Genomic DNA, 10348 nt, shown 5'->3' with positions numbered 1-10348 from the left:
GCTCAGCCCATCCTGAGGGCACGGCTGGCATGTCATGTGGTACTGGGCTTCGAACCGTGCCTGCCTAAGCTTGCCTAAGCAGGTGCTTTAGACCACTGAGCTGTCTCACCAGCTCCTACAAAGAACATATTGACAAAAGCCAAATGATAAAAGTTAAAACTAATATCCCTGAAATGATTTTTTTCAGCCTTTGTAAATCTTTATAAAGTTTCCTGATATGACCCCAGAATTGATATTAAATATAAGAAATAGTTTCAGTGAAAATCTCCAGCATTCCAGTAAAGAATGGAGCAATATTTCACATTGTTTAGTTACAGATCTAATAACTATGTGGAAATGATGAGATTTCCATTTGCATTTTATGAGTACAGGGTAGAAGGGAGATGCTCTGTTATATAATGAAGTCTTCCCGTTCTCTGTGTGTGTGTGTGTGTGTGTGTGTGTGTGTGTGTGTGTGTGCATGCACACATGTATGTGTTCCATCATTCTGGCCTATTACCTTGTGACCTCATTCAAGGGCTGTAATAAGTAATAAAAAATATGGTTAAGCACATGAACAGCAGACTTGCTTATTGCAGCTGTGAAATGTTTTATTTGTGATTTAAGTAAAAAGCTTGATGAGTATTACAGACACATAGGAAAAATGCAATTGAAATTCAATTATGAACAGTGAAAACCTTTCATCTTTCCTGGAACTCTGAAAATATCTCCTTTTTTTTTTTTTTTTTTTGCAAGGAAAAAGATGTCTTTTGTTATAGTTTGTATTCTAACTCTCCTCCGATGCCTCCAATTTTTTTCTCTACTATCATATAAACCACAAGTTCCAAAAGGTTCTCTGGTCTTCAAGTGGAAATTTGTTTGTAGTGTTTGATGTTGAGAACTTACAGTACTGGCCAAAATAAAGTAAGTCTAGTGGAGATTCTCTTTACATAGTACAATCAAGTAAGTTAAGCAGAATACAAAAAGCAGCTGCATGAAGATCTTAAAAGGCAAATTACTGCAAACAGAAAATGAGCAAAGGAAACCCTTGAATAATGATGGGTTTCTGTTTAAATGGTAAATCTGATGCACAAATTGCACAACAACGTAGTGGGTGTGGGGCCAGGCAGCAAAAACACCAAGAGAAACTTCCTTATTTGACCAGAAGACCCACTTGCCCCCCAAACGAAGAGAGGTTAGAAGTTGCATGGGAGCTACTTGCCTGTTTCTCCTCCTTTGATTTTTTTTCCTCACCAACTCCTGTTGGGAACACACATGCCTAGTTTCAGAGCTGCACTGATGCAACTTGAGACCATACTCTTTCCGTGAAATAAATCAGACTCATATATGTAAATTTTGTACTGTCTCCCTGGTGTGAGAACCCAAGAAAGTAAATGACCAAAATGTACAACAGACATTGTGAAACGGGAAGAAACTGTTCAAAAGGAGAGGGCAACTAGGGTTGGGGAAGGGGACAGGAAGGAAGGAAAAAAAAATAAAAGCAAAATAAGTGGTTGCAAATAGAGAGAGGAAGATGGGTTGTAGGGAGGAGGGATGATTGTGAAAAAAAGAATCAAAACATAACATGCATGGGCCCAATTTTCTATGATGAGTATGTTCATTATATATGCCTAAAATGTACAATAACTTTTTGTGTGTGTTTGTTTAGTAATTTATTGAAGTATAATGCACATCCAAAACTGTGAACATATTGTAAAAAATTTTCACAGACACATCTTTACCTAACACCTACATCAGGAGATAGACCATTACTGGCATGCTAAAAACTACTGTCCTCCTTTTTTTTTTTAAATTCATTTCGTTTTATTTTGAAGAGTAAAAACAAAAGCAAGAAAAAAAATCAGAAAAAAAGACAGAAACAGTGCAACATACAACAATACATATGTTATAGATTTTCAAAACATGAATGGCTGATCAACAAAATGTCCAATAAACTTAATTTAAAAAGAAAAAAAGAAAAACAATGATAGCAAACACAGACACACCTTGAAAGTAATATAATACTTGACTTCCAAATATATTACCAAGCTATAGTAACCACAATATGGTACTGGCGGAAACCTGAGATATAGATAAATATAATGGCCAATTAATTTCTTAGAAAGAAAGAAATACATTGGAGAAAAGAGAATCTCTTCAATAAATGATTCTTGGGAAACTGGATAAACAAATGCATGTGAATAAAACTAGACCACTGTCTTTCATGATATGCAAAACTCTGCTCAAAGTGGATCAAAGAGCTAAATGTACAACCTGACACTATGAAATTATTACAAGAAAATTAGGAAGTTTATTACTATTATTATTATTATTGTTACACTAGGAAAGCATAGGCTAAAGCAAAGAGTTTTTTTGGATAGAACTGCTAAGGCATAGACAATAAAGCAAAAATAGACAAATGAGATTATATAAAATAAAGACGGCTCTATATAGCAAAGAAAATATAACAGTGTTAAGTGATAAACAGAGAATGTGATAAAATGTTTGTCAAATATTCATCTGACAAAGGATTGTACTCAGAGCATATAAAGAACAAAACCAATTCAATAGCAGGAATTCAAAGATTGGTTTTAAGAAGACGCAACTACTCTAAAAAGACATTTCTACTGACCAATAAGTATATGAAGAAATGATCAATCTAATCATCAAGGAAATGAATATTAAAACCACAGTGGGACATCATAACACTCTAATCAGAATGAATAGTGTGAAAAAGACAAAAATCAGTACAGTATGGGGCCGGCCAGATAGCTCAGTGGACTAAAGCGCCCACTTAGTAGGCGCAGGGACCCAGGTTTGATCCCAGCATGCCACGCCAGCACACTGAGATGGTGACTGATACTGGGCGTGGTGGTGCGCACCTGTAATCCCAGTGCTTGGGAGGCTGAAAACAGGAGGAACACTATGAGTCCAAAATGTGTAGTGAGACCCTCTAGACCCTGTACTAAATACATTAAAATTTTAATTAATTAACTAATTAATTTTAATTAACTAATTTAAATTTAAACAATTTTAATTAATTAGCTAATTAATTAATACAGTATGGAGAGCCTAGAGTCTTGGCCACTTCCCCATTCTGGTTTATCCAACTCCAGGAGGGAAGACAAGGCAGAGAATGGGGCCTTTCAGATTGTTTTTCAGCTGTCTGACAGCCAAGTACTCCAGAACCCTTTCCTTCAGTTTTCTATAGTTTAATGGTCATTACACAAGAGAATCCAGGCTATGTGAACATCAAGGCGGTCAATTGTGCTTTTTGTTACAAGTAAGTTCCACCCTAAGTTCCAAATAATTTCTAGTCAGGGCATATTCTAGCACTGACTGATGAGGTTTTTTTTTTTTTGTTTTTTTTTTTTTGAGTCTTTATCTCCTTGACACAGACTCTACGGGCCTGCTCTGGCACACTGGATGACTGCTCATCTGTTTTTCTCCAACATGACAATGTCATCACTATCTTCATTCTCACCCTAATCCTCTAAAGTACTTGAGATATATGTAATCATAATAGGGCATGTGGCTAAAACCCATTTGTCATTATTTTCTTAGGTTTCCTGGTTTTCTGAAGTACTTTCAGACCTTCAGTTTGCTCGACAAGCAGTGGTATGGTCATTTTGAAAGCTCTCCTCCAAGCTTATAGCATCCAAAGTCTTGGGCTTCTCTTTGTTGCTGGTTCAGGTAATTGAAGCCAGGATTTCTGGCAATACTTCCCTTGTGAGACTATCTAAAAGATGCCTCAATCTGTCTACTGCCTCTCTGTAGCATTGTTCTGACAGCTCTTCTTGCTTCTCCCTAGCTTTGTAGGTGCTGATAAATTTCTCAACCTGGTCCAGCTGCTCCACTTATGCCACAAGATAGGACTTTACTTTAAGACCCAAACAATCTGGAACTGGCCAAAGCCCAAAGCATAGTGGGGCCTGGGCCAGGCACCACCCACAATCAATATTACCAGTGCAGCTGTCTCTGCCACGAACAGAGGTGACAAGTCCTGCTGGCTAATTCAGTTGTATTGGAGATGACATTCAGGACAGGCCCTTGTTGAGCAGTCAGCTCTGCACTAGCTGCAGGTTGTGTGCTGTGTCCATGCTGGTGGGCATAGTTCATGCTGGTGAATGACCATACGATTCACCAGTCTTACGACTTGGCTTATATCCAAAGAAAATGAAACCATTACCTCAAAGGTGCATGTGTACTCCCATATCTAGTGCAGCACTATTTTTTTTTTTTTTGCGGAGCCAGGGATTGAACTCAGGCCCTTGCACTTGCCAGGGAAGTGCTTATTCCACTGAGCCATCTCCCCGGCTCCTAGTGCAGCACTATTGACAATCACCAAGACAGGAAATCAACTAACCTGTCCATCCCTGGATGAAAAGAGAAAAAAAATATGGCCCCCATACAAAGGAATCTTATTCAGCCACAAGAATCCTTTCATTTGTATCACAATGGATAAAACTGGGGGCTTGTGTTAAGTGAAGTAAGTTAGACACAGAAACCTATGTTCTCACTTGTGGAAACTAACAAAAGTCTACTTTAGGAATAAGAGCAACGTAATGGTTACTACTGAGTAGGAATGGAGAGATACGAAAATGGAATGAGATGAAGCAAGAGTTACATAGGTGGAATTAGTTCTTGGGCTCTACAGTCTAGTAGCCTAGCCTGTAACAATCTGATATATTTAAAAATCACTGAAATAGTCTAATAATTCCCAAAACAAAAATGACTGTGCATAGATGGAACTCTTAATTATTACACAACTTGTGTATGTTTCAAAATATTGCATTATAGCACATAGATATAACCAAATATGATGTACCAAGAAAAAAATCATTCTTTAAAATTAATTGGGTTAATTAATTATGGTATAAAGAGTTTAAGGAAAAAAGAACTATATAATTTTCATAGTAAACATAGAAAAAATACTGGACAAAATTCAATGTTCATTCACAATTTTTAAAAAGCCTTTAAACCTCTTGGTAAAATAAAAATAAATGGTTTTATCCCAATAAGGGGCATTTACAAACAAAACCAAAGATGTTATAGTTTATATTTTAGAAGAAAAGACTGAATGCTTTTTTGCTGCTATAAGGAATAGGATAAATACATCTTTTATCGCCACTCTTATTCTACATTATTTTGAAATTCCCAAGTTCTCAACAAAGCAAGTAAAAGAAATGAAAGCACACAAATTAGACAGAAAGAAATAAAAGCATTTCTATTCACATAGCAGATAACTGCCTCCATCAGAAATTCCAAGGAATTTGTAGGCACACACACACCTCCTGGAAATCAGGAGCGTTAGGAAGGTATAAGGGGAGCAGGCCGTGAAAACATCGTATTCCTACACAACAGGGACACAATTCAATATTAAAAAGTTATTTATTTATTTATGTATTTATTTATTGTATTTTTCGGGAAGGGCCTACAGGGTGTTCAGGGTCTCACTACTAGATTGGACTTGTAAGTGATCTGCCTGCTTTTTTTTAAAAAAATAATTTTATTGAGAAACAAATAGCAATGAGACAGTTTCAAAACCAATTAGTAGGATAGTTTCAATAATTAATACATTGCATATTGTTGTCTTCCTAGTGCTTATTCATAGTACAAAATGCAGACATGATATCCTGTCCACATACACTATTGTAAGCCCCCAAAAGCTGGGATTATAGGTACGCTACCACGCCCAGTCTCAATTGCCCTTTCAGTGTGCCCCGGGGGCTGGGCCGGCATGGCTGGCACGGCAGGCTGGGAGATCAAGTCCCTGGCCCCTGAGCCTGCTTGCAGGCACTTTAATCTGGTGAGCTATTTGGCCGGCCCTCATTGTTAAAAAATTTAAAAGTGCCACTGATAATATCATGGACATCTAGACGTAAATATAAAAAATATAAGTAGGAAATATGTGCTAAAAGTTACAAAATACTGGTCAAAGAAATAAAAAATTCAAAATAAGACAAGGGTTACACTATATTTATGGATCAGAAGTTTCTCTCTCTCTCTCTCTCTCTCTCTCTCTCTCTCTCTCTTTCTCTTTCTCTCTCTCTTTCTCTCCTTTCCTTCTTTCCTTCTTTGCTACAGGGTCTCACTACACAGCTCAAACTTCTAGTGATCCTCCTGTCTCAGCCTCTCCAATACTGGGATTACAGGCATGTGCCATCCCCCGTGGTTCCCAGGACTGGCACGGCACGTCATACTGGGGATCCAACTCAGGTCCTTGCGCTTGCCAGGCAGGCACTTAAACCACTGAGCTATCTCCCCAGCCCTAGATTAGAAGTCTTGATGGTGTCCAGGTACTAATACCTACCAAGTCAACCCATGAATTCAGCGAGATCACATTTAGAGGAAAAAAAGAATAACTTCAGAAGAAAATTACAGTCCTTTTACAGATGCCACGAAGATGTATCTAACACTTACCTGGAAAGTTTAAAGAACTAAAGTAATTGAAGAAAAACCAAACAAAACTGACCTAATCATACTATCCTATTTCAAAATTTAAGGGAAACTACAGTAGTAAACTTAGGACAAGCTGTAGTAATACAGTTTGGGCAAAGGGAGATGTACATAGACCAATGAACACAAGAGGAAGTCTAGAAATACAGCCATACAGTATGTTATGTTTCACAAAGGTATAGTTTATTGACAAATTTATACTTTTTAACAAATGTTCCATAGTAAATTTAACACTTGCATGAACAAAATTGCAAATAATTCCTTATAGATATGAATGTTAATCCTAGAAGTATATTACTGTTAGAAGAAAATCTTTTACCTCATATTGGGCAATGAGGGCTTGGATTTATAAAGAAAAAAATTGATAAATTAGACTTTATAAAAAAGGAGATTTTGTTAAATGAAAACACTATTGAGAGTAAGAATGTTAGTGACATGCTAGAAGAAAATATTTATAAATTTCATCTCCTAAAAAGCCTTAGGACAGATCACATAATATTCAACAGAAAGAAAGCAAGCAACCCAGATTTTAAATGCACAAGATTTGAATAAATCCTTCAAAAGGAATATATGAAAAATATGTAAACACATAAAATCATGCTCAAGTTCATCAGCCATCCAGGAAATGCACATTTAAGTTGAAACGAGATGTATCACTACATAATAAAATGACTAATATTAAACATATTAACATGTGCTGGCAAGATAGAGATCAATAGGAACTGCCACACATTCATAGTCACTGGTTTAGCTTGCTTTCTTAAAGGTACAACCTTAAATGTTCCATGGGACAGACTGTTTCCTAAGAAAGAGGGTAACTTGGTGGTGAGGAATTAAAATTAAAGGTCTACCAGAATTTCTGCATTTGACTTCAGAAAGTTGGTAGATACAGAGGAATCCAAAAGATTTTGCCTTGGTCTTGCTTCTAAGAGGACCAAGAGACTGAGGGAAGTGGGGAAGGGGATGTGGAGAGAATTAACAGGCATTATATACATGTGCCAAATCTCCATCATATAAGTAATAATTATGTACTACAAATGTGTACTAACAAAAATGAAATGAACAGGAAGAACCAGTATAGTTGTAAGAGCAACAGTCTTACTTTAAAGAAAGTGCATGAAAATTTGCTGAGAAAAGCTGGCATTCCTCTGCTGGCCTGAATCTCTTATTTGGTACTGGGAGTTGAACTCAGGACCTTGTACTTGCCAGGAAGGCACTGTGCCACGGAGCTATTTCCCCAACCCTGAATCTTGATTAGTAGTTTGCTACTATAACTTTTTGGAAGTGTTAAGTTTTTAAATTCCAAATATCTTTTTAACAGCAAATGTAAATGTTAAGAGCAAACTGTGAAAATATTCTTGATTATAGGCTGTGACATCTTTGCTTGTCTTTTTGAAGGAGAAGATAATTTCCAGGAACTCAGAACCAAATTAAAAATAACTTATAAAATGCATTCTTTATTTTGTCAAGATCTTTTTATGTTCCTAAGAGCTTATGACCAAAGAAAGGAATTTTGGAGTCATCACAATTTTTGCTCAGTACGTTGGTTACTGCAAAGGTTTGACTGGGTCCTGGAACAAAGGGACCATGTGTTGGCCATTTGTAATTTTTTTCTTTCTTACCCTCTTGGCCCATGTACTTCATATTATGTACCCACATGAGCTAGCCTCTCAGATGCTGGGCTCTTGGTCTCTGAACTTCCTACCCTCCAGAACTGTGAAAAAGTAATTTTTCAAATTTTTTTTAAGATTACAAAAGAGTAATTAAAAAAAATGGAAATGATAGCCAATTTCACTAAACAAAGAAACAGGAATTCAATAGTGGCTGCTGTATTGCATGATGTCATCTTCAAACTAGTTATGGTTACCAGATATAAACATGCAAGATTGGTTTAACAAAGACAAAACAAAATGACAATGGAAAAGTTATAAGAACTTTAAAACAAAAAAGTTTGAAGCATTAACTGCTCCTTTCAAAAGAACAGCAGAAATCAACAGTACAACTGTCCTGCATATATACATAAACATATCTTTTTTGCTTCTTGAGAAAGTAATTTTAAAAAATAATTTACTGATTTTGTGATATTTTAGCAGCACAAATGAGCTAAGACACTCTTCTACTGCTACATACCAGAAAACAAGAAAGTGTATCTTATGTAGGACTAACTACATTTACGTAAGACCAGCTACATCACAGTATTATTGTTGAATACATGTTAGTGTTCCAAAGCTCCTTGCAGTTAGTGTCTGTCACCTTGGAGAACATTTTGCTGTATAGTTTAGGGATGAAAACAGTGGCCCAGGAGCCCAGAGACCATAGTTTCCATTCTGGCCATCAGCTTCAGCTTGCATTCCACTAATGAAAGAATACTTCCATCTGAGAAGATTAACCCAAATGATGTGTGTAAAGTGTGTCTGGTACATCATGAGTAGTAGATAAATATTAACAATAAAGATATTTTTGCTAGAAACTGATCACTAGGTACATATAGTCTGCTTGGGCTAATTGAACATTTTTTGTTTTTGAAAGAGTCTAATTGAAAGTTGAGGGGGCTGGGGATACGGCTCAGTGGTACAAGTCCCTGCCTGGCAAGTGCAAGGTCCTGAGTTTAATACCTGGTAAACCACCCCCTGCCCCACCAAAAAAGAAAAAAAGAAAAAAGAAAAGAAAAGAAAAGAAAACCTCACAAAACCAAACAAGGCTGAGTTACAGTTTGTGTTGGTGAATAGGACACTACTTTTAATTTTTGTCAGATTATCTCTCTGAGATTTGAAGATTTGTGAGATAGGGAAAAGTATGCCCTTTTTATTCATAATTTCATAAAATGGGAAAGAGATGAATTTAGTGTTTTCTTTGAATCTATGCATTCTCAAAATATTAAAATGCATGAGATGGGCTGAGTTTGGGGGGAAATGTCACAATCTTGGTGTGCATGTTTTTAATAATAATAAAATCATATTTCCCTGTGTGTCTTGCTTCTCCATTTGATCCTGACTTAATCAATTTTACCTAAGCAATTGTGCTTGTAATCTCATTGGTTGACCATTATTTTGTGCCACCTCGTGTACAAGTTCTCCTGTTTTCCACCTTAGACCCATCATACCTCATAGTTTTTCTCAGTAAAATCCCTAGAAAAGGCAGATTCCTTAGCAACCTATTCAGGTTCCCTTTTGTCCCTCTCTTGGACAGAAGTTTTCTTTCTCCCAATAAATATATTCTGATTTTTAAAAAATCTACTTCCCAAGTAATTATGAGGAAATAAAAGCGTTTGAGATGGAGCTTGTAGCTAACAGGGAATGGTCACAGGATGGGGAAAAGGGAAGGAGGATCTCATTAATGCCAGTGATCCCCGGGATAAAACCTCAGGGTACACCTACCTCATTCTTTAATTATTTTTATTTCTTTGGTAGTGCTAGTGTTATGGTTCATGATATATTTAAGTACTGAAGATCCTTTCCCACTCTCAAAATACATTTTACAACACAAGTCTTTGATGATCTCAAAAGCACTAGTGTACTGCAGTCCAGAGCACACGTCAGCAGAGGACACGCTTCGGTGGGGTGACCTGTCTCACCCAGCTCATCCGTCACATCTCTTGTCACACTGTTGACTTTTTCACACTGTGCTGAAGCCATTAAGAAGGCGCACGAAGGTAGCGCTGGCTACGTGCTGCTCTCCTCTTGACCTGGCAGGGAATTAATCTGGAATGCTCAATTTAGTGCTTTCTAACAACTGTTCTGTGGGTGGGTGGGGGTAGTTTGTTGCACTAAAATGGAGAGAAAGAAAAAAAGAAAAGAAAAAGAGAAAGAAAAGAAAGAGCACCCATTTAAAACATAGAACTTAATTTTACTGACATAGCACCTTCGATAGGGAAGAGTAGTAAAAAAGTCTATACATTATTATTATTTTT

This window comes from Octodon degus, unplaced genomic scaffold (assembly GCF_000260255.1).
Source record: "Octodon degus isolate 3935 unplaced genomic scaffold, OctDeg1.0 scaffold00059, whole genome shotgun sequence".
Lineage (NCBI taxonomy): Eukaryota > Metazoa > Chordata > Mammalia > Rodentia > Octodontidae > Octodon > Octodon degus.
Note: the sequence above shows the minus strand (reverse complement) of the source record.